At 46.7% G+C, this 24608-nt stretch overlaps 1 protein-coding gene across 6 annotated transcripts in view; it reads right to left on the reverse strand.

Moving 5' to 3' along the window:
- Positions 1-24608, reverse strand: part of IGSF3 (immunoglobulin superfamily member 3) — a 94514-nt gene that overhangs the window by 40051 nt on the left and 29855 nt on the right. The gene's annotated exons all lie outside the window — the stretch shown is intronic.

Genomic DNA, 24608 nt, shown 5'->3' on the forward strand with positions numbered 1-24608 from the left:
ATGCCCTTGGGCTTCCTTCCCTGAAGCAGCAGCAGCCGGGCACAGCAGCGAGGCAGGTGAGTTCTAGCCACAGCTCTGCCAGGAATTGGAGCGGGATGTGTCATCTTGGACAAGTTGCTTTTCCTTTCTAGACCTGAATCTCTTCAACCACAGTATTATTTTTTTAATGTTTATTTACTTTTGAGAGAGACGGACAGACAGACAGAGTGTGAATGAGGGAGGGGCAGAGAGAGAGACACACACAGAATCCACGAAGCAGGCTCCAGGCTCTGAGCTGTCAGCACAGAGCCCGATGTGAGCCACTTAGGCACCCCAGACCGTGAGATCCTGACCTGAGCTGATGTCGGACGCTTAACCGACTGAGCCACCCAGGTGCCCCTAAAATGATTTCTAAGAAGGCTTGGGAGTGGACTAGCACATGTGCCAAAGCTGACTTTGTCACTTCCTAGCTGTGACTCTGGATAAGTAACTTAACCTCCCCAAGCTTCAGTTTCCTCATCTGGAAGAAGGGAATAATAATGGGTGCCTCCCAGAGCTATCGAAAAGACTGAGTAAGAGAACATGTGCAAAGCCCCCGATACACAGTCCAGCCCACAAATACTCCTCAGTAAAGAGCCGCTAGCTAACCCTTTCTGGCTGGAACATTCTGTAGCTCTGGATCCGCAGGGTTTGGCCAGGGATCACCCAAGGACATTCCAATGGCCCCTTGACAATGACAGCATCTCTGGGCCACCCACAGCTGCAGCGCACTTCCACTCCGTGAAACCTTCCCTCTCCCCCTCTAGAAAGGAATCGCAGCTGCCCCCAGCGTAAACCTATCTGATGGGGGTCCAGCTGGTGAACAGCCGGTACAGCTCAAGTACTAGCAGGACGCAGCTCTAAGCCCAGTCCGGGGGCGCAGCTTGCAGGGGGAGGGGGGGCAGGGCTTGTGCCTCAAAGCAAGCTGATCTAATCGACAAGATGACAGACTTTAAAACAGACCCTGCAAGGCAAGACCCGTGGCTTATGAACCGTAATTCACAGAGAACCTTTTCCCCCAAACGAAGTCTTGCCCAGAACCTCATCTTGGCTTCAGCACCAGAAAGTGGGAACTGAAAAAATGAAGGGTGGGAACCGAATCAACAGATCATGGTGGTGTGTGAATTTACCCGATCCATTCTGTTTGACAGCATTGATTATGATATCTAAAGTCATTGAGAAGACAGCTCATTAGTTATTTTCAGTCTGTTAAAATGTGGTGTATAACATTTTGACTATGTGTACTCTTTTTATGACAACTTAAAATATCTATATGGTGACATTTAAATCAAATGTTTGCAGTTCTCTAGAAACGCAGAACTCTGAAAACAATGTAACTATAGTCATAACATTTAGGTCTCTTTGCACTTCAGCGTTCTGTTAACCAACAGCCACCGCCACTCGTCGCCGCCCGCTGCAAAGAAGGCTGGATGGGGCGCCTGGGTGGCGCAGTCGGTTAAGCGTCCGACTTCAGCCAGGTCACGATCTCGCGGTCCGTGAGTTCGAGCCCCGCATCAGGCTCTGGGCTGATGGCTCAGAGCCTGGAGCCTGTTTCTGATTCTGTGTCTCCCTCTCTCTCTCTGCTCCTCCCCCGTTCATGCTCTGTCTCTCTGCCCCAAAAATAAATAAACGTTGAAAAAAAAAAATTAAAAAAAAAAAAAAAAGAAGGCTGGAGGCAGGTCGGGAGCCAGCTTCTTCCTTGAAGACGCTACTTCTCAACCTTGCTCTATGGTACTGTCACCAGGGAGCTTTACAAAATAGCAGGGCCTGGACCCCACCTGAGGGAACTGGGCATTCGCATTTCTAAAATGCCCAGTGCATGGCAGGGTCAGGAACTGCTCCTCCCGGGTGTCTCCACATAGTGGCAACCAGGTGTCCAAATGAGAAAACATGTCCTAACGTTCAAGCTCTCTGGCTTTCAGCTCCTTCCTTCTGCAAACACTCCACATCGATTTGGGTCAAGAAAGTTTCACTCTTCCCTAGTGACTGGGTGGACGGGAGGCCCGTCAGATACTGGCTATTGTGAGGCAGTGCTGAGCTTACTCAGCCCCCAGCCCGCATCCAACCCACAGACCTTCCCAAAGTGCTTGGTCCTTGGATAGTACACACCACCCCCTGAAAAGCAAACAGTGTTAAGTGGCATTAAGGAGCCAGGGCAGCGGGGTCAGAACAACTTGTCCAAGCCAGAAGCAGGTTATAAGCAGCACTGCCAAACAAACAAATAAGTAAACGCTGGGTTGTACTTGAGTCACACACATTCAGTTGCACCCATGTTTTCGTTATCTCCTTAATTTCCTTCCTGCCCCCAAAGGGCTTTTGACCCCTGAAAATAATGCCGTTCTTAGGGAATGGACCCTAACATAGAAGTAAAAATTACCTTATTTTCCTCAGTCTTATTCCCTTTGTGCACCACCCCCCCCATAGTTCCTTCTCTAGCACTGCCCCTCAATTTCTGAGACCTCAAAGAGAACCAGGTCCCCTACCTGGGGCTCAGGCATCCCCTAACCTCATGGCCCCTCCCATCTTCCCTCTAAGTCTACAACAGAAGACTCCTCCTGGGCAGGGATCACCTTTTTTTTTTAATTAATTTTTTTTTCCTTTAGACATTCCTATACTTTTTGAATTCCTCTGCAACAAGCAAATATCACTTATGTAATTTAAAACAAAAGAACAAGTATTCACAGTATTATATAGAACTGAACGGTATTATATAGAACTGCACCAAAAGCAGAAAAAGCGTAGAAGCCAAAAACAAAAACAAAGAGCAAGGACAACAAATGCAAAACAGTGACGCATGTGGTATATACTAATCCAACCATATCAGTAATCACTTCGAATGTCGATTGCTGGTCTAAATGTGCCAACCAAAAGACAGGGATTGTTAGGGTGGATCTAAAAACAACCCAACTACATCTTATCTACAAGAAATCCACTCTAGATACACAGATGCGTGTAGATTAAAAGTAAACGGATGGAGGAAAACACACCATGTGAACACTAACCAAAGGAAAGCGGGAGTCGCGACATTAATTTCAGACAGAGCAGATTTCAAAGTACAGAAAGTTATCGCTGCTGATGAAGGACATTACATAGTTCTCCACGAAGACATACCAGTTCTTCACATGGATGCACATAACAACAACATACTAGATGAGGCAAAAACTGAACAGAACTGTAAGGAGAAACAGATGAATTTGCTATCATAGCTGGTGACTTCAGTACACCTCCGTCAGAAATAGACAGACCTAACAAGCCGAGAATCAGTAAAGACATAGCTGAACTCAACACCATCAATCAACTGAATATAATGGACGACTATTGACCGCTTCATCCAACAACAGCAGAATACACATTCTTCTCAAGCTCACATGGAACATTCACCAAAACAGACCACATTCTGGGCCATAAAACACACCTTAACAAATTGAAAAGATTAGAAATCATACACTGTCTGCTAGCAGACCACAATGGTATTAAGCTAGAAATCAATAACAGAAAAATAATTGGAAAATCCCGAACTGTGGATATCAAACAACACACTTCTAGAGAATACCTGGGTCACAGGAGAAATCTCAAGACATATTTAAAAGTACAGTATTTTGAATCAAATGAAGATGAAAGCACAGCTTATCAAAATGTGTGATACTCAGGGAAAACAGTGCTTCAAGGGAAATTTTATAGTATTGAATGCATGTATTAGAAAAGAAGAAAGATCTTAGTTTAATTTTTTTTTTACACATTTATTTATTTTTGAGAGACAGAGTGAGACAGAGTGGGAGCAGGGGAGGGGCAGAGAGAGGAGACACAGAATTCAAAGCTCCAGGCTCCAGGCTCCGAGCAAGCGGTCAGCACAGAGCCCGACGTGGGGTTCAAACCCACGAACCATGAGATCATGACCTGAACCGAAGTCGGATGCTCAACCAACTGAGCCACCCAGGTGCCCCAAAAAGAAGAGAGATCTCAAATCAGTAATGTAAATTTCCTCCTTAGGAAAATAGAAAATGAAAAGCAAATGAAGTCCAAAGTAAGCAGAAGAAATCACAAGAATCAGAGGAGAAATCAATGATATTGAAAACAGGAAATCAATAGAGAAAAATCGACAAAATCAAAAGCTGGTTCTTTGAATAGATCAATAAAATCAATAAGCCCCTAGCCAGACTAAGAAAAAAGAGAAAGGACACCAATTACTAATATCAAAAGTGAAAGAAAAGACATCACTACAGAGTCTGTGAAAATTAAAAGGATAATAAAGGAATCCTATGAATAATTCTGTGCCTACAAATTTGATAACCTAGATGAAATGGATCAATTCCTTGAAAGACACCATCTGTGAAAATTCAAACAAGGAATAGATGATTTCAATACACCTATACTTAAAGAAATTGAATCAATAATTAATAACCTTCCAAAGCAGAAAGCATCAGGCCTAGGTAAATAAAAATAAATGGTAAATTTATTCACTGGTAGATTCTATTGAACATTTAAGGGAAAAAGTATAACAACTCTCTATAATCTCTTTCAGAAAATAGACAGATGGAATACTTCCTAACTCATTCTATGAGGCCAGCACTACCCTAATACTCACTAGACACAGGCATTGTAAGAAAACTACAGGTCAATACCTCTTATGAACACAGATGCAAAAATCCTCCAAAATCCTAGCAAATCAAACTCAATGATTTACAGAAAGAATTATACACCAAGACCATGTGGGACTTATCCCAGATATGCAAGGCTGATTCAATATTTGAAAACCAATTAATGTAATCTAGCACATCAATGGTCTAAAAAGAAAAATCACATGATCGTATCAATAGAAGGAGGAAAAGCATTTGACAAAATCCAAACACCATTCATTATAAAAACTCAGTAAACTAGGAATACGGGGGAGTTTTTCCAACTTGATAAAGAATATCTACAAAAATCCTATAGCTAACATCAGACCTAATGGTGAGAGACTCAAAGCTTCCCCACTAAGATCAAGTACAATGTAAGGATCTTCCTTCTTACAACTTCTTTTCAATATCATACTTCTCTTCAATATTATCAAGTCCTTGCTAATGCAATAAGACAAGTAAAGGAAATACAAGATATACAAATTAGGAAGGAAGAGAAAAAAATTGTCTTTGTTTGCAGATGACACGATTGTCTATATAAAAAAAATCTAAGGGAATTAACAAAAAAACAAACAAAACAAAACCCTAGAACAAATAAATGATGACAACAATACTGAAGGATATAAGGTTAATATACAAAGGTCAATTGCCTTCCATATACCAACAATGAACAGAGGAATTTGAAATTGAAAATAATATCATATACATTAGTACTGCCCAAAAATGAAATAGGTAGAAATCTAACAAAATGGTAAAGAACTAAATAAAATCAAAGAACTAAATCAAAGAACTAAATAAATGGAAAAAAACTCAATGTTCTTGGATAAAAAGACTTAATATTGTCAAGGTATCAGTTCTTCCCAACTTTTATCTATAGGTCCAATGCAATCCCAATCAAAATCGCAGCAAGTTATTTTGTATATACCAACAACCTGATTCTAAATTTTTTTTTAATTTTTTTTTTCAACATTTATTTATTTTTGGGACAGAGAGAGACAGAGCATGAACGGGGGAGGGGCAGAGAGAGAGGGAGACACAGAATCGGAAACAGGCTCCAGCCTCTGAGCCATCAGCCCAGAGCCTGACGTGGGGCTCGAACTCACGGACCGCGAGATCGTGACCTGGCTGAAGTCGGACGCTTAACCGACTGCGCCACCCAGGCGCCCCCTAAATTTTATACAGAGAAGCAAGAGATCCAGAACAGCCAACACTGTATTGAAAGAGAAGAACAGAGTTGAAGGACTGAAACTACCCAACCTTAAGACTTACTATAGGGGCGCCTGGGTGGCTCAGTCGGTTGAGCGTCCAGCTTCGGCTCATGATCTCAGGGTTTCTGAGTCATGATCTCACGGTTTGATCTCATGGTTTGTGAGTTCGAGCCCCGCGTTGGGCTCTGTGCTGACAGCTCAGAGCCTGGAGCCTGCTTCAGATTCTGTGTCTCCCTCTCTCTCTGCTCCTCCCCCACTTGTGCTCTGTCTCTGTCTCTCTCTCTCTCTCTCTCTCTCAAAAATAAGTAAACATTAAAAAAATTAAAAAAAAATGACTTATGTAAAGCCACAGTAATGAAACAGCACAGTGATGGAGAAAGAATGGACAAATAGATCAATGGATCAAAACAGAGACCACAGAAAGAGACTCCCATAAATACAGTGAAGTGATCTTACAAAGGGGCAAAGGCAATCCAATAGAGCAAAGGCAGTGTCTTGAGCAAATGGGGCTCACACAACCGTAACATCACATGCAAAAAAAAAATAATAATCTAGACACAGGCCTTATACCCTTCACAGAAACTAAGTAAAAACAAATCACAGATCAAAATGTAAACTGCAAAACTATAAAACTCTTAGAATATAACAGAGGAGGAAGCCTAGATTAACTTGGGTACAGTGACGCCTTTTTAGATACAATACCAAGGGTATGATCCATGAAAGAAATAATTGATAAGCTAAGCTTCATCAAAATTAATCTTCTGTTCTGTGAAAGACAAAATCAAGAGAATTAGAAGACAAGTTGCTGGCTGGGAAAAAATATTTGCAAAAGACACATCTGATAAAAGACTGTTACCCAAAATATACAATGAACTCTTAAAACTCAAAAAGAAAAAAAAAAACAAACAACGGATTAAAAAAAGGGGCTAGAGACCTTAACAGACACCTCACCAAAGAAGATATCAGATGGCAAGTAAGCATATAAAAAGATGCTCCACATCTCATATCTGCAGGGAAATATAAATGAAAACAACAAAAAGATACCATCACACACCTGTAAGAGTGGCCAAAATCTGGAACAATGACAACACCAAACGCTGGCAAGGATGTAGGGCTGGAGGAACTCTCATAGCTAGTAGGATGCAAAATAATATAGCCATACTGGAAGACAGTGGGGGTTTCTAACAAAACTAAGCATACCCTTACCCTATGATCCAGCACTTGTGCTCCATGGCATTACCCAAAGGTGCTGAAAACATTCGTTTATACAAACACCGGCTCATGAATGTTTATATCGGCTTTATTCCTAATTGTCAAAAGTTGGAAGCAGTCAAGATGTCCTTCAGTAGGCAAACAGATAAACTGTGGTACACCCAGACAACAGAATACTATTCAGCATTAAAAAGAAATGAGCTTTCAAACCATGAAAAGACATGAAGGAACTTTAAATACATAGTATTAAATGACAGAAACCAATTTAAAAAAGGCTTTATAAGAATCCAACTATATGGCATTCTAGAAAAGGCAAAACCATGGAGGTGATAGACCAGTGGTTGCAGAGGGTGGGGAGATGAACAGGCAGAGCACAGAGAATTTTAGGGCAGTGAAAATACTTCGTATGATATTGTAATGATGGGCACATTTTATTATACATTTATCCAAACCCACAGAATGTACTACAAGAAGAATGAACCACAGGGTAAACTATGGGCTTCAGGTGATGATGATGTGTCAGTACAGGTACATCCCTGGTAACAAATGTACCACTCTGACGAGTGATGTTGATAATGCATGATGCCATTGTGTGCGGAGGCAGGGGCATATGGGAAACTTCTGCATCTTCCTTTCAATTTTGTTGTAAACCTAAAAAAGTTTAAGAGAAAATACTGGGTAATAGGATGGCAAGTGATTTTTATTTTCTTCTTTACATTTTACTCCCTCCCAACCTCCATCCTCTGCAAAGAGTATGTTCTAGTTATAGACGTAGGAAAAAAAAATTTTAACCAAAAATAAAAATAAGGTATGATTGCTGTATAACATTTCTTCTTTATTGACTAACACGGTATAATGGAAAATATGTATTTGGTCTTTGTCCCTGGTATGTGGCTCAGAGCTTTGAAAACCCTTGGAATTTCTTGAGTAATAGAAACGTGTTTTGTCATTCATAAAGAGCCCCTTTTTCCCCTACGGGGTTATGCTAATGTCTCAAGGTGGGCCTGTAGACACTTTCAAGAGTGGAGCTGGCCTTCCTTAAAGGGTTGAAAATTTCAACCCCACCCCCCAAACTCCAGGAAGAGATAGGTACTAGAGTGAGCTCAAACACCAACGACCAATGATTTAATCAACCATGCCCATGCAATGAAACCCCCACATAGAAACCCTAAATGACAGGGTTAGGAAAACCTGCAGGTCAATGTGCAGGGACGGTGACGCACATGGAGAGGACCAGAGGTCACCCTCCATACCTTACCCTATGCACTCATTAGAGTTGACCTGTGCGACCAATAGGAAATGCAGAAATAATGGAGTTTGACTTCCAGGGCTAGGCCATAGTCAACAGGGTTTCTGCCTTGCTCTCTGGGATCACATACACCATGTCATGAGGACATCAAAGCAGCCTTCTGGGCAGATCTACCTAAGGCCTCCTTCCAACAACCAGCATTTAACTGAGCCACCCGGGAAGAGGGTCTTCAAGGCCAGCCAAGATGACTGCAATCCCAACCCCCCCCCCGGGGGGGGGTGCACAGAGTGAGAGCCACCCAGTTAAGATGCTCTGAAACTGTATGAGATAACGTTTACTGTTTGTGTGTGTGTTGTTTGTTGACTTTTTGTATCATTTTAAGAATTTTATCGACAACTGCCATAATTACTGCTTTCACAGAGTGCACATAGCTTCTCCGATCAAAATCCTTTTTTGGAAGACTACATTTTTTTTAAGAACAATTTTAGGTTTACAATAAAATTGAGAAGAACTTACTGTTGTTTTAAGCCTTAAGTTCTGGGGTAATTTGTTTTGTACCAGTATATGACTAATATTGACACCTGTGAGTCCTACATTTAATGAAAAATTGTGTCCTGTGCCCGTGTATGTGTTTTCTGGAAAAAGGGTCCATAAATTTTAAGATTCTGAAAGCAATTCAACACCCAGAAAAAAAGATTAAGAATATTGCTTTAGACAGTCCATGGTCATTGGGACAGGCCATGTCCTTTTAGATTTAGTTGTGACAGTCTCCAGTCACATAAACAAATGCATGGCATCGCTTAGCTAGCTTTTCAAGATACTGCATGTCCAAGGATGCTCTCACTTCTTCCTCTGTACTAAGTCCTAGATGAACCTAGCTAGGGGCAGTATGACTCAGGAGTTAGTGACAAGGAGGGGTCACTGTGCCCGCGAAAACCAGCTTCTCATGCATTTTTTAGAATATGCCGGGGTTCAGTGAAGCCACATCGCTAGGCACGGGACCCAACGGCTATGTTTAAGAAGCATGACTGAGCATGTCAAGGTGACAAAGGATCTAGCTCACCATTCCACACCTGCTCTTCCAGTGTGGCCTCTCCAGTCATCAGAGCTCACTCAGCACCCAGCTGGGACAAATTCCACCATGCTAGTATGTTTCCGTATCCATAAAATGGGAATCATGTAATGTACCATCCAGTGATCTCACAGGCAACCCCAGAGATCAAATAATATTGCGAAAGCCACCAAACAAATATTTCAAGAGTTCCCTTTCTTTCTACCCACATGAGATCATCTAAACAGAGGAAAAATCTTTGGAAGGATGAGCGCATAAAAGGAGCACTGATGTTCAACTTTTGGTTAAAATTGCGAAATTGCACATGTAGTAAAATTATGTTTAAAAAAAAATCTACCTAGAAAAACGACCGAAGAAAACATAATGATGCTAGGCTGAATCTTTGAGTGGTGAGAATACGGGTGACTTTCCCTTTCTCTTCTTTTATTTTCCCATTATTTTATTATTTTTTAATTTTTTTAAATGTTTATTTTTGAGAGAGAAATGGAGCATGAGTGGGGGAGGGCAGAAAGAGAGGAAGACACAGAATTCAAAGTAAGGTCCAGGCTCCGAGCTGTCAGCACAGAGCCCGACACGGGGCTCAAACTTGTGAATTGCGAGATCATGACCTGAGCTGAAGTCGGACGCCTAGCCGCCTGAGCCACCCAAGCGCCTCTCCCATTATTTTAAATAAGCAAGTATGTTTTGCTTTAAAATGAAGATAAATGATGATAGTGATCAGCACTTTAGTGTGCCAGACACTACCCTAACTGTTCTGCATCCATCATCTCATTTAATCCTCACGCTACGAAAGGTCAAAGTCATTAGAGCCACATTTACCAGATGAGGAGATGCCCTTCAAGGTTCAGTCACCTTCTCCAAGACCACGAACATGACTAATACTTATTCTCAGTCTGTGGCTCATGCTGAATGTGCCAGGTAAACATCAGTGATAAGTGAGGATAAACCACTGGGTTTTCTTGCCAACCTGGCCCTAAAGACTATGATGGGGAATCTGTACGGCCCTCAAGTTTAAAATGCCAAACAGACCCTCCGCGGAGCAGAGACTGGGCTGCATAAAAGCTTCACAGAACACAAGTGCCTGGGAGAGAGCAGTCAGGAAGGCCACTCCAGAAATGGACAAGGTCTGGGCATCCCCATTTTTTAGCCTTCAGCCTAGGGAGGACAACAAGTGGCGTGAGCTTAAAGAACCTCCATGTGATCTCCTTCTGGACGGGGGGACAGACAGACACAAAGCTTGGCCCTTGCCAACAAGAGCCAGCACTTGCTGGATGAGGTACAAAGTCTGTTCAAGTGCCTTATGTGTATTAACTAATATCAATGTTCACAGCAACTCTATGAAGTCTATACTCTTACTAGTGACTTCACTTTACAGACACAGAGCCCCAGGCAAGCGGTGGGGGAAGCCGGTCAATGAAGTCAGGCTGGAGACACCCATGAAAGGTGCATCACGAAAAGCACCTTCACAAAGAAGGTCCTACTAGGTCAATGTCACCACCCACTCCAGGTGCCCTAACCAAGGTGTGGGCGCGCACACACAGACCCCCATACCCACAGGGAAGCCACAGAACCAGGACGGCCGTGTGCTTAGCTTCCCAAGACCATAGGCACAAACACCTTAGTACCATCAAAAATGTTCCCTGAGACAGCCACGGACTCCTATGTGCTATGTGTGGTGCCACAACCCGGAACAGACCTGAAGGATCTAATTCAGAATTTTCTCCCTCCTTGACCTCTCACAGCATTAGCTGGTTACTTAACCTTTCTGTGCCTCAGTATCCTCATTTGTAAAAAGATACAATCTTCACCACATTGTTGAAGGATTAAGTGAGTTCCCCCTTTAAAACTCTTAGTACATGGACCATAATAAGTGCTCAATAGGCATAAAGCCAACGGTGCAGGAGTAGCCCCAGTGATAAATGATATTAGCTCTAGCTATGGAACTAATTTCTCCCAGGGCAGAAAGGTGTGTTTTCCAAACACCACTTAACAATATCTCCTGTCCTGGGCGCCTGGGTGGCTCAGTTGGTTAAGTGTCCGACTTCGGCTCAGGTCATGTGCTCTTGATTTTGGCTCAGGTCATGATTTCATGGTTTGTGAGACTGAGCCCTGCATCGGGCTCTGCGTTGACAGCACGGAGCCTGCTTAGGTTTCTCTCTCTCTCCCTTGCTCTTTGGCCCTCCACCGCTCAAAATAAATAAACTTTAAAAAAAAAAAAGTAAGAACTTTGGGCACCAGGGTGGCTCAGTCGGTTAAGCATCCAACTTCGGCTCAGGTCATGATCTCACAGTTCATGAGTTCGAACCCCACATTGGGCTCTGTGTTGACAGCTCGGAGCCTGGAGCCTGCTTCAGATTCTGTGTCTCCCTCTCTCTCTGCCCCTCCCCTGTTCATGCTCTGTCTCTCTCTCAAAAATAAATAAACATTAAAAACAAAGTGGGGTGCACCTGGGTGGCTCAGTTGGTTGAACGTCTGACTTCGGTTCAGGTCATGATCTCACGGGTTCAAGCCCCACATTGGGCTCTGTGTTGACAGCTCAGAGCCTGGAGCCTGCTTCAGATTCTATGTCTCCCTCTTTCCCTGCCCCTCCCCTGCTCACTCGCGCTTGCACTTGCTCTCTCTCTCTCTCTCTCTCAAAAATAAAGAAGTAAACATTAAAAAAAAAAAAAATCTCCTGTCCCATGAGCTCTTCTTCAATGTGACCATGCCATTGGAGATGGAGCTTAATTCCCTGCCCTTTGAACCTGGACGGGCTCGTGACCCTGTGAATGTCAGAGTAAGGTCATAAACAGTGATGCAGCTTCTGCTCTGCTACCTAGTGTCCGTGCCACTGTGTAAGAATTTCAGCTGCCATGCTGTGAGGAAGCCCAAGGCACATGGGTAGGGTGCTCCTGTCCAGAGCCCGAAAGACCTTGCCATCCACAGCCAGCACCACTGCCAAGCCCTCCTATGATTCCTCAGCTGCAAGCAGCCTCCTGGCCTTGGAATCTTCCCAGCTGAGACCTCAGACACTGGGGAACACAGAGAAGCCATTCCTGCCATGCCCGCCCAAATTCCTGACCCACAGACTCCGCGAGAATAAATAGTTGTTTTCGCAACTGAGCTTTGGAGTAATCAGTTACATGGCAAAGACAACTGGGACATACACTACACTTTCAACCATTTTTTGAGTACCTATTAGATGAAGGGTACCGGGCCAGAAACAGAGAGAGATTAATCAGATACAGCTTTATGTTAACTTGACAATCCCAGAGAAAATACGCATAACTGATCGTTGTTATACAACAGGATGTGACGTCAGTGAGGGGCAAAGTGCAAGGTTAAGAGCCCTCAGAGGGAGAGAGTAGGTCCAAAAAGACTTCGTGGAAGTAGGGGTATTTGAGTTGGGTCCTGAAGGATGGGAGGGAAAGTTCACGCCACACTAAAAACACTCTAGTGTATTCTAGGACCAGCAAGAAGTTTGCCAAGGGCTCTTGTCACATGGCTGAAGGGTCCATGAGTGCCAGGTGGGAAAGGGCACTGAAAGGCATGTTAATAAAGTCAAACCTGTCCTCTGGGACAGGGGAAGTGGAAAAAGAGGCTAGCGGAAGAAAGGGAAGGTCACAGATCAGAGTTGTGTTTTTGAGTCATTACTCTGGTGACAGGTTGAGGACAGAGCAGAGGGCAGGACTAGAAGCAGGGAGACCAGATTCAGTCAAGTGAGACAAGATGAGGGCCTGGCCTGGTTTTAAGTTCAAGGACAAAAATACCACCCAGGGTATTTTTTCCCTCTTTCCTTCTTCTCCTTTTTTTTTTGGTTTAAATCCCCAGTGGTACCTAAAATAGAGCTCGTCCAAAGATGATGATTAATTAATGTTAAATTATTGATGCCACTTCTAAGAAGGTGTGACTACCAGCTACAGGACCAGCAAAGACGGCAAACACGACGATTCCCTTCACCCCAAACCGACCTTGACCTCCATGATACGTGCACTGCTGAGTCATGACAAGGCTGCTTCGCTGTCTGCGTTAGGGCTTGGGTGAGCGAGCCCCGGGGCTGGGTCCTTGCTCCCAAGCTGCTGCCTCCTTTCTCATTACTGAACTTGAAGATGCCACCTTAGAAGACTGAACTGTGACTTCAAAAATGCTTGAAACATCCGAATATTTACTTAAGTTAGAATATTTAAACCATTTTAATGAAAATACTGTAAGCCTTCAATCTCTTCCAACTACCAGCTGTCATCCTGCTTCCCCCCACTATTTCCCCAGAGATCGGCATGATTTAAGGATGATATATCACTCCAGACTCTTTTATAAAATCCATTCACATAGGGGCGCCTGGGTGGCGCAGTCGGTTAAGCGTCCGACTTCAGCCAGGTCACGATCTCACGGTCCCTGAGTTCGAGCCCCGCGTCAGGCTCTGGGCTGATGGCTCAGAGCCTGGAGCCTGTTTCCGATTCTGTGTCTTCCTCTCTCTCTGCCCCTCCCCCGTTCATGCTCTGTCTCTCTCTGTCCCAAAAATAAACGTTGAAAAAAAAAAATTTTTTTTAAATAAAATAAAAATAAAAATAAAATCCATTCACATAAAGATATATATCTATGTATATATAATCATTGAAAATATACAGTATCAGTCACCACTTTTTCATATAAACACTTTGGTTCCATACAGACACATTCCTTGGTTTTGCTCCTCAATGTTTTTGACATTAAACATAATTCTAGCTCCTTCCTTTTATATAGGTGTATAGTACCCCCTCCTGGAATTACACCACATTTTATTTATTCCCTTATTGATGGATATTAGCTTAATTTCTTTCTTTTTTTTTTTTTTTGCTATAACCAACATGCCCTTCTCTTTCCACATGCCTCCTACTATAATAGCACTCCAACCGGTCCTAAGGGATATGTGCTCCTTGCTCACTGACCTAAGTCCCTTGGTTTGGAGCTGAACTAACCTACTTCTCTTGAGATTTTGCAGATCACTGGCCTTGACGAGTGAAGGACCCGACTTTCCCAGAAGATAAGGTCTGACCACAATGGAAAACAGCTGTGGCTGATGCCAGCATATCTGTCCAGGGTCATGTCCACCTAGGACTACCTGCCAGGGCACCTGTTTCTCCTGGACGGAACACCCCCTCTCTTTTCCTCTGACTTCCCCTTTAAACCACTCCAGCTTTGCCTGGCTGTGGAAGATGGTCTTTGAGACGTGAGTCCACCACCCTCGCAGGTTTCCAGCTTCCTGAATAAAGCAAGCTTTCCTCTCCCGCCCTCACTTGCCTCTCAAGTATTGATTTTCCAGCATCAAGCAGCTGAACTTGAATTCAAAACCTGTTCTCTGTCTAGGAACACTACCTCTTTGCCTTTTCCTTGCCCGAATCTGTACACCCCTCCAGCTTCTCTCTCCTTAACCATTTAACCCACAGGGAAGACCAGAGCAATTCGTGGTCCAAGTCATGGACCAAGACGTCCATGACTCTTTCGCTCCATGACAAGCTCGGCACCAGGACCAGTCCCAAGGACCAGACCTCCCTCTTCTTCCTCAGCCCCCCCCTCTCCTGTCACTCAGCCCTCGCCATGACCCTCCACTCCCAGAAAAGGTAGGGCTGATGCCCCCGAGTCCCACCCACCCTCTCATACTCCTCACCTGTGGCCCCCTCACCCCCATCCTAAGGATGGCACAGCATGGAAACGGCGTCTGGAAAGGAGACAGGGGAGCTATGCAGCCTGCCCTGACCCAATCATGCCCACGGCGCAGGTAACAGACCCTTTTCCCACCTCCACCGGGACTCAAGGCGGCATATCCAACGGAAATGCTTATAACTGAACGTAAGTACCAGTATTTGCCTTCTGTTTTCTGGAGGAGGAAAAAAAAAAATTAAAAGATGGAATCAGATTACTTGCCTGTAAATGCTTTCCCTGTAATTACCCTAGTACCTACTGACCACTGTTTCCTTCCATCCGGTTTCAAAGATAACAGAAACGGGTGGAGTGTGGTCATCAGCGTCAGGTTGATTTCTTTTTAGTAAGAGGCCACCTCACGGCACAGCTCCCCGGTCAAGTCTGATGGACTCGGAACCACAAACTTCACGTGCGTTCCAGCAAAAGAACCCTCACTTGGGGCCAGCAAAGGCCTGCTCCTTCTCACAAGCATGCATTTCATAACTGTTGCTGCTGACACTATTTTAGGGGGCCTTTCTGGACCTGAGATGCCCCAGTTTCTCCAAGTTCTCAGGCCGATTGAGAGGTATGTGCTGATCTCCAAACAGTCTCTTTACTGGCCACTACCACCGTCCCACACGAGGAACAGAAAGACACCTCCTTGGTTCCCATCACGCCCTGTCACCTGGCTCTTCCTCCTAGAAGCTGTCAGGCTTCTATGTCCCCCTTGATGCTCTCGTGGCCCCAGGAGGAGGAGGAAGCTAAGCCCACATATTTCCTGAAAAAACGCCACAAGGGTTCCTTCAGGCAACATTAGGATGTTACCTCTCTGATGCAGAAGCCTTGAGGGGCTTGTCCAGTGCATCAGGAATAAGACCAAGTCCTGGATGTGAACCGGTACCCATGGCTATGGCTTCAGGAGGCTGTGCCGTGTCCCTTGACACAATGTCCCCCCACCCTGTTCTCTCCCGACGCCAAGGCCATGGAGAAACAGAGGTGAGAAATGGGGGATATCCAGTTGCCAAGAACACACAGGTTTCCAGTGGGTGGTCTTCAGAGGGCCCTCAGGCTTCCTACTGTTTCCCCAGTTTCCTACTCTGGGTCCAGCCCCTCTAGCTCCCACTCAGTGTGCGCTCCTTGTACGAACCACTAGTGCTATTCTCCCAACTCCGCCCAAGGCCGCAGTCTTCTCCCCACATTCTCTTGGCCTTCTGGAGGTCATGCTGTGACGCTTAGCAGGAATCTGAGCTGCTATCTGTGCACACCATAAGCTCAGTGCTTGGGGCTTGGTAGACGCTTCAGTAAATGTTACTGATGGATGAGCCTATGAGCCAACGAGTCCAGCAGGCTCCAAGGCTCCACTTTTCTAAAGTTAGGAAAAGCCCAGAATACCCACCTTCAGTTCTGGAGGTTCCCGGCAGCTCTCTCTGGGAGCCAGGGCTGGCTTTGCAGCACAGCAAGGGAGGGACAGTGAGAGAAGCAGATAGGTTGGCAGCAGAGATGACCATCCTCCTGACCATGACCATCCCCACACACATGGGCCACCTCTTGGAGGTTAGCCAGATAATCACAAGAAGCTGAGCACAGGGGCCCATTCGACTAACTCAAGTGGCAGTGGTGGGGTTGGGGGGGGGGGGGAGTGAAGAAGGGGGGTTGACAAGCCATATTGTGGAAGTTCAAAACAACCCAAGAGTATGGGTCGTGGATCTTAGAAAGCCCGGAACTGGAGACCCATGTGACCTAGGCCCTCCTCTATTCAAGGATGGGCTTCCTTTACTTGGCCAAAGTTTCTGTGCTCCAACAATTCAGTTCACATATGCCTATTATTACTGTATACTCACAACATCCCACTATGGCTCTTGGTACAAAATCCCCAGACACTAACCTCAAAGGCTTAGTTGTGGATTTGGGGACCATTTATGATACACACTTGACCAGATTGACAAGCCAGACTTGACCAGATAGGCTTCTGTATTCCATTACTTGGCATAATACCACTACCCCCTTGGTCCTTGTTGTATACAAGGCAGCAGGAACCATGGGGGAGGGGGCAACCCCCTGTTTCAAGCATGAGTGGCCAGGGATCCTGAAATATGTCTAGCACACCAATAAAGCACCAACATCCACACTCAACTAAAAATTAATAGTCAAGTGCATGGACACTGCCTCTGGGGATTTTCCCAAGCACCTGTTACCTTATCATAATAATTCCTGGCCATTCCTCCTCTCTCAGCTTTGACTTTCATTGTTGGTGGTTCCGTGTCTTGCACTTTGCCCTTCTCTGTGGGCAGCCCTTGGGTTGCATATTTTTCCAGTTTAATTCAAGGAACATGCTTTGAGCATGACTATCACCAGGTAGCCAGCAGCGGGTCCCCTGCTTGTTCTTACTGGGGAGCACAGACACACAAAGGAGAACCGTGGAGGTGAAGGTTAATTCTGCAGCAGCCCCGGGGATTTCTGAACATAGCCCCGGAAGGTATGTGGGGCTGTGGGATTCCAAAGGGGGACAGAACATGGAGCAGGGGTGGGGTGGGGTGGGGCGCTTGCAGAAGCAGGGAGAGGTCCACTGAGCGAGGCTCTATTACGTAAATTACGGCCCTTCCCCTGTGGCGAAATACTACGAAGCCATCAAAAATCATAGGGAAATATTATGAACACCTAAAATGCTGAGGGCGCCTGGGTGGCTCAGTCGGCTGAGGGTCCAACTTTGGCTCAGGTCATGATCTCACGGTTCATGAGTTCGAGCCCCACATCGAGCTCTGTGCTGACGGCTCCGAGCCTGGAGCCTGCTTCAGATTCTGTGTCTCCCTCTCTCTCTCTGCCCCTCCCCCACTCACACTCTGTCCCTCTCTCTCTTAAAAATAAACATTAAATAAATAAATAAATAAATAAATAAATAAATAAATAAATAAATTAAATTAAATGTTGAAAGCCTATTACAAAGTAAAGGAGGAAAAGGCTCTAAAGGGTTTGAAAGTGTTTTTGTAAGGAACTCCCCCACGCCCCGTATCCCGCTATGTATGTGTGGGGAAAGAACCGGGCTCATCTTCAGGAAAACACTAAAGGACAGTAGGGTCACAAGCGACAGTTTTTCTTTGCATGTCGTGCTCCCTAAGCATTCTACACTCTGCATGGATTACACTTGGAAAGGCATTCTCAGACCGCTTTCCCCCTCACCCCCCAAAAAAGGAGTCGGAGAGGAGTGAATGCTTTTGTGCAGATGAGTCTGAGGTTGTGTGAGGGGGAGAGGGAGGGGGTGGCCAGGCAGCCTGTGCAGGGCAGGGGTGGCGGGGTGATGTGAAACAGGGAAGGGCTGAGAGCGAATATGATGGCAAAATCAGCCAGGGCCAGGCTGGCCAGGTGACCTGGCAGGTGCAACATGTCGCATGGTTAATCAGTTGCCCTCTATTTGAGCTTCGTACTTGCTCAAGGGTCTGGCAGAACAGGTCTGACCTCATCTCCTTTTTTTTTTTTTTTAAGCTATTTAGTCACTTTGCTAAAACTCCTAATTTTCCAAGCTATTAAACTTACAATTCCATGTTGATCTGTTCCGAGCCCCCTTACGTATCTCTTCTCTTGCTTCTTCCAACTGGATGCCCCTGCACAGCATGAATGGAAACCGTGAGCCCTGATGACAAGCGTCCTTCCAGGGTACAAAGAAGGCACCTGAGTGACAGCCAGCTGGAGGAGTCCCCGAGAAAGCGGAAGTTCCGGCATTAACATGCAGGCTGCCTCTGACATACCGGGGGCCAAGGACATGACATGCGTTACAGGCTGTTTGTAGTTCCCTACTGAGAGCCTGAGAGCGAGGGCGGCCGCACCATCAAAGGCCCTGGAGAAGCCTTGAGGAACAGAGATTTCAGGATTGGGATTCTGAACATTTGCCGACGGTCCCACAAAGAAGGAAGGATTCAAAGGCCTCTGCCCCCATGGTGGCAAACCCAGCCCAGACGCTAAAGGTGTTCCCCAGACACGCCCTCCTAATTAGGGGCAAGACAGAAGACCTCTTGGAAAGGAGACAAAAGATTCAAGGCAGTAATGGGATGCGTTATCCTGAAACTGAGGCTTTATCCCTGGCTGTCACCTGAAAAGGGCCATAAGGACTGAGTACCTGCTAAATCCCTGGCATTAGCCAAACCTGCACCATACTAGTGTTTTCCACAAGTGCGTTCTCATTTTAACTTATAGCCGTCTTCTAAGAGAAGTGTACCGTCCTCATTTTAGAGATGAGGTGAGCAAACGGAGGCTCGGAGAAATTAAGAGCCACAGTGGATGGCAAGCCACTACCATGGGCTCCTTGTTCATCCATTCCACAAATACGGATGGTGCCTCTCCTTTGCCAGCCGCTGTGTTCTTTAGGCTGATGAACTACAAGACCCAAATCCCCTCACAGTCCAGGAGGTGGAGACAGATGTGTAAACGAAGGCTGCAAAGAGCCAGCAGTGCTGTGAAGGGCGTATGGAGGACACAGGGCAAGCCATCCCTGCCAACCATGGGGAGTCAGGAGAGCTTCAGAGAACAGCGCTTCCCTGTGCCAGTTTGAAGCAGGATGAGCGGGCATTCCTGCTCGGTGAGGCTGGAACAACACGACCCAGACTTCGGCACAGAGCAGGCTGAGTCCACATAGAGCTGCGTGAGGGAGCTAGAGGGCCCACAGAGGGCTCAGACCAAGATGAAGCAGGGGCTTATTGCCATGGTAAAGAGGCTTTGGTCCAAGAGCAATGAAGAGTCACTGAGGGGGTGTTAAAAAGAGAATATATATTCTGAATCATGTCTTGGGAAGATGTTTCTGGCAGGAATGACTGGAAAGGGGTCCCAGCAGGGGATCCTCACGGTGATCCATAAGAGTGCCACTGAGGCCCCAAGTAGAGCAGATCACAGGAGGTGGAGGGAGGCAGTCTGGCAGAAAAGATGCACGGAAATGTGGTCAAGAGCCTGAAAGGGTGTCCAGGGAGCTGTCCAGAGCAACTCCCAGATCTGGGCCACTGGGTAGGTGTGCAGAAGACAGAGGAAGCGGGTTTGTGGGGAAGCTGATGAGGTCATCATTGGACTGAGAGCCCCACTGTCCAGACCACCCCACCACCTGCAGCTCGAAATCACCTCCTCCAACAACCCTCTGCAGGACAGAGGGAGCAGAGGACGGTCACACAGCTGATGGATGGCAGGCACTCAGACGGGAGGTGCCTCATAGGCCATGATAAGCCACTGAGCCATTTGAGAAAGTTGCCAGAAGACGGTTAATTCAACTGTTCCCAAATACCTGGCATTCGGTCCTCCTCAAAACCTCCATCAGCTGTAGACCCCGCAGCTCCCAAATGGGCATTGTTAACCACAAAGGTCCAGACACAGCAGAAGTCACCAAGGGCAGAGCCCCTTCCCAGAAGGCAGTCAAGGATTCGACTCACACGACTCAATCAACGAACGCTGGGTTGAGAAAAGGGAGGAAAGACAACCAATGTTCCACCCAGAAAATGATCCCATTAATGAGGGCTCTGATTATATGGTTGTGAAGGTTATCACTTTGCTAGGGCTGCACATTTAAAATAGTTACGTGGTAATCAAAACCAGAAAACGCTGACCATCCCCGAAGGTCTCCAACGCATCTAGTGCTGATAAGGGGAGTTATCAGTTGCCTTTTGTGAAGGGCCAGATGAGCTACGGGTGGGTGTGTGGCAGGGGGGTGGGTGCGGGGGGACAGGTGCGGGGTTGGGGGTGCAGGGGCTGCCAGCATCCCTCGGCACAGAAGACTGCCATTGAAAGGCGACATACCCACCAGGATTTAAACAGCGTCTCCGAAACCGCTTTCAAGAGAACCGTGGAGTAACTGACCACACAACACTCCGAATGAGGGGTCCTCAGAGGCAGAAAGAAAACCGAACCTGGAAGGCAACAAATGAGGACGTGGACGCTGAAGGATTAATTTTTAATCCTGCTCAGCGATCCTTTTTCAGCCATATGTTTCTGTCTCCCGGAACTCAGCACGGACTGTACAGGAAATCCATGCTCTAGGAGGGAAAAGAGAGACTGTACTCATTAACTTAGAGCTCCTCTTGTCTGGCGGGATTAACTCACCATACCCGTAGAGCCAAGCACAGGCCCCACTGCATGGGGTGCTTTTTACGGGCAAAGGAGCTGCGGTTAAAAACCTTTCTGCAGAACCTCCAGCCAAATCCGGAAAAGTAAAGGGCCGCAACCAGGAACAGGCGAGGCAATAGACAGAAAGGGGCTCTGACAAAGTTGTAGATCCCCACTGGTGGGGATAGTGACATTAGTGCGTTTACAGCATATTTGATTTACTTGCTAAGGCAAAATTCGCTAAGAATGAGGCACTGGGACCTGAGTGGAAAGCTTCTTCGCTGCGGTGATCCCTGACAGGCTCATTGTAAAGTAATGAATTTCGTGGACACTCAGAGAGAAAAAAATAGCTTCGAATGCTACGGATCGATGCTGCGCAGTGCAGAGACACAGACTTTGGTGTCTGTGAGCTGTGCTCAGGTACCGCGCAGAGCCCAGCTGCAATCTGTCCTTTTGAAGGCCAGCTAAGAAGTCGACCCAGGCCCGGGCACGGCGCCAGGGTCCCCACACTCGAGCCATTTGGAACATCCTGGGTTCAGGCGTTCCTGTCCAGGGCTGGATCAGGAACTTCCCACCACCTGCTCCAGGGACTCGGGGGTCTCTGCAGGTTGACATCCATCCCAAGGAAGTAGAGCAGAGCTGGTCTGGGGTTTTTGTGGGAGGTGTTTTGTTTTTTTGGTTTCATTTTGTTTCGTTTTTTACATTAGACCATCTCTCAGTTTCCTCTCTAGGGCTGAATTCCCTACGTGCAATAAATAAATAAAACCAAAACAAACAAACAAAAAGGGAAAACAACAAGACATTCCTTACAGTCCCATTTTAGCTCCAAGTTTATGTGATTCTGTACTACCAAAATTCAAAGCCCGTGGATTCCCCCAACTATACAGACGTCCCTTTACCAGGGAAACGTACGTGGAACTGGCAGAACAAAAAATATCAGAAATCGGGATCTTGGGAGTGAAAGAACACTTAGAAACCACACAAAGCAGAAATAAAGAACCAACGTGGAATGAATCCAACTTGAATTAGAAGCAACATCTAAAATGACAGGTTCAGAAAAACCTGAACAGAGCCCCAGGCTGGGCTTGACCCGGAGTCCGCAGGCCCTGCCTTCTTGCGAAGGTGGCTGGGTCGTCGGGTCTGGAGAGGAGGCAGTGGCGAGGGAAGAACCTCAGGGCCAGACCAGACGAGCAGGGAGAATATTTCACTCGTGCACTGCAACGGCGGTAGTCTCTCCGGGGACCGGGTGAGGAGCAGACTTAATCTTCACCATCTACATCCTTGTGCATCTTTTTAAATTAAACACGTGCATCCATTCACTCATTCAAAAGTAAATGAATAAAAATGCATGCTATGCCAAAGTAAAATCCAGAGACAATAAAAAAGACTAAGATAACTTACAATTTCCCCTAATGAAGTGTCGTTTAGAGCCCTAAGGGGAAGGTGGGGGGGATGGGCTCAAGCACGTGAAGAAAACAACTAATCACCAAAAGCACATGGTTCTGGCCAAACTGCACCTCCCTCTGCCCCTCCCGCCCTCCCTCCCTCTGCGTCCTCAGGCCAAGAACATCTCGTTCTTCAGGCTCATCATCATTTGCCGCATCCTCTCCTGTGTGCCCAGTATCTTGGGCTGCCCACCAACCACAGGTGGCGCCCCCAACTCTCTGCCTGTAATGTATTGGGGAGTTCAAGTGTTCCTGCCATTTCCCCACTTGAGCAAGTGTTTCCCAAAGTTGACCACAATGGTACCTTCGTTCCATGTGCTCTGCTCACCTGACTCTGACATGGCTCCCATGGAGAGATGAGATCTGAGTCTCCTCCCCTTGAATCTGGGTAGGCTTATGACTACGGCAGTAGAGACACTCGTGACCTCAAGGCTGGGTCACAAGAGGCTTCTACCTGGCTCTCTCAGGACACTCATTTGGAACCCTGGGGCCCATGGAAGCAGCCTGACTGCCCTGCGCCCGCCATACTGGGAGGAAGCCATGCCAGCCCTCAAGAATGTCCACAGAAAGAGAGGCTGGTCCCCATAGCTCCACCTCCTGGAGTCCCAGCCGACAGCTGCCTGTAGCCTCACCAAAAACACTAAGCCAGAATCACTACCAGCCAAACCCTTCCTGAAGTCCTGGCCTACAGGATTCCTGAGAGAGAATAAAAGGATTCTTATTTTAAGCCACCAAGATTAGGGGTGGTTGGTTGAAAAGCTCTATGTAACTGATAACCTGCCTCTAAACAATGGAATCCCCAAGGTCTAGACCCCATCTCAAACTCACCTCAGGTTCCAACTGCTTACTGTTTTTTTTTTTTAAGTTTATTTATTTGAGGGAGAGAGAGAGTACATGTGCACACAAGTGGGCAAGGGGAGAGAGGGAGAGGGAGAGGGAGAGGGAGAGGGAGAGGGAGAGGGAGAGGGAGAGGGAGAGGGAGAGGGAGAGGGAGAGGGAGAGGGAGAGGGAGAGGGAGAGGGAGAGGGGAGAGAGAGAGAGAGAGAGAGAGAGAGAGAGAGAGAGAGAGAGAGAGAAAGGGACAGAGAGAATCCCAAGCAGGCTCTACACTGTCAACGTGGAACCCGATGCAGGGCTTGAACCCATGAACCACGAGATCATGACCCGAGCTGGAATCAAGAGTTGGACGCTCAACCGACTGAACCACCCAGGCGCCCCCTCCTCCCTGCCCCCACTTCTCATTGGTTTTGAGGCACGGAGCCTGGCCAAGCCCTGGAGTCGAGCCGCCAATTCCAGAAATGTGTTTAAATAAATTCATTGTGTCTGCCCATACTTGACTTCCTCCCAAACAATCCCCACTGATGTCTGCCTTCCTCAGCTCTCTTCCTGGCAGAGGGGGGGATCCCTGTTCTTCTCTGCTACCTCAATGTGGACCGTCTCTAAATCCTGTTGACTCAGTCACTCTCAGCCCCTCCTGTGGCCCCCTCGGGCAGCCATACCTCCGTCCACCTGCTACCCCCTGCACCTGGCCCGCCAGCCACCTCCCAGCCCTCATCCCTCCAACTCCCCACACACAGAGCAGGAAGGACTATTTTTTGTTTTACACCCACAGTGTTCCAGAAAAGACTTATGGCAGCTTAAGCACAAAGAATTCTCAGCCTCGAACACTGTGATGGCCACCTCTTTTTTGGGCACTGAAGTATATCCCCCATCGTTCCAAGAATCAAATGACCAGAGCCTGTTGACGGGGCCTCCGCCTCCACCCATAACACAAATGCAAACTCAGAAGACTCCAAAGCCCTTCCCGGGAATGGCTCTTTCTCTGCCCCACACCCAGCCAACTCCTAGTCCCTCCTGAAGGCCCAGCCCATTTGTCATCTCTGCTGCGAGGCTGTCCTTGCCCCCTGGGGCAGCTCGCCCCACACTCTTCTGCCCTGCTAGCCTCCGGGCAGCTGAAGTCACAGCCCCCCTGTAACCCATCTCTATGGGCCCCTCTGCACTTCAGCAGCAGGTACCCGGTACATGCTTGCAGGAGGAATCAATCGCTCATTCTCCCAGAACCCCCTTCCTAGT

The sequence above is a fragment of the Puma concolor genome, chromosome C1 (genome assembly GCF_028749965.1).
Source record: "Puma concolor isolate L17-30 chromosome C1, mPumCon1.1.hap2, whole genome shotgun sequence".
NCBI lineage: Eukaryota > Metazoa > Chordata > Mammalia > Carnivora > Felidae > Puma > Puma concolor.